The sequence below is a fragment of the Brassica oleracea genome, chromosome C2, assembly GCF_000695525.1.
Source record: "Brassica oleracea var. oleracea cultivar TO1000 chromosome C2, BOL, whole genome shotgun sequence".
NCBI classification, from domain to species: Eukaryota; Viridiplantae; Streptophyta; class Magnoliopsida; order Brassicales; family Brassicaceae; genus Brassica; species Brassica oleracea.
The window spans coordinates 17,636,368-17,637,769 of NC_027749.1; positions in this window are offsets into that span (position 1 = coordinate 17,636,368).

Here is a 1,402-nt window from a genome sequence, read left to right on the forward strand (position 1 = left end):
TTTCCTGAGCTAACCCCGAAACCCAGATCCGTGAGTATATCGACGGAGTCACAGAGAATAAGAAGCAATAGCGAAGGAGAAGCAAAGACAAGCGCAAAAGGTAAGCCTCCGGCGCCGGTACGCGCCGCCGGACGCCGGAGCGGACATGAGCGATTTAGTTACAAATGTTTCATTGAGAAAATATTTTCAGATTTAAAAGGATAGAATATATGAAAATATAGAATACATAAAACATAAACAAGGCTAGAATGCATCTTATAGAAAATAGAACATAGAGAAAAGAATAGAATTTCATTGAGAAATTATTAGAATTTAAATTCTACAATGTTTAGACTTTAGAACATATCCCAAATGTTAGAACTCGATGTTTTATCTACCGTATATAATAGAGTAAAAGATAGAATACAAATTAATGTAGGGAAATTGCATAGATGCCACATTTATAGTACTACTTTATATGTTTACATTAACCACTTTTACCATCACTTTTAATGAAGGAAAAAGACAGTAATACCCCTAGGGTTAACTAATTTAAACTTAGGATTTGGAGTTGAGTGGTGAAGTAGGGTTTTTGGAATGTGAAATTTAAGATTCTAAAAATATATAAATAAATACTTAATAAATATATAAATAAATACTTAAAAATTTAAAAAAAATTAAAAATAGTTTCAAACATAATTTTCAATTTTCAAAAAAAAAAATTTGAAAAAAAAATTCAAAAAAAAAATTCACAAAAAATATTATAAAAAAGTTCGAATTTGAAAAAGTATAATTCAAAAACATATATTTTTTAATTTTTTTATTTAAATAGTGATTTATTATGTATATATAGAACAAAGGTATAAGAGTCTTTTGCCACTTAATGAAGAATGCATTTTTGAAAATGTCTATTTATTGGTGGTAAAGATGAAAAGTGGTACAATGAAAGTGGTAAACATGAAATTTTCCCATTAATGTATCTAGATTATGTACAATAAATTAAAAACTTACATATATATTGTATTTTATAAATTAGAAAGACCTTGGTTATAACTGAGGCACACATATTATATATTTGGATAGATCATAGAAAAGACTTTACCATACGAATTATAACATTAATAAATTGTATAAATAAGTTTAAAACATCTATTTTTATCCTTGTAAAAAGGGTTATAATATACATTCTAACAAATTTAGATCAATATATCCAAATTATTTTTGGACTTGAATTTTTGTATATCAAAAGCTGTAAATATTCTCAATGGTGTCATTTTTCATATTTTCTAATATATATATAATTTTTAATAATTACTTTTGTTATTATAAGGGTAATTATGTCCAAAACGGATCAATTAATGCAAATGTATAAATGGACAATCACTACAAGAAAACATCAAGGATTCTGAGGGAAAAAATCGTC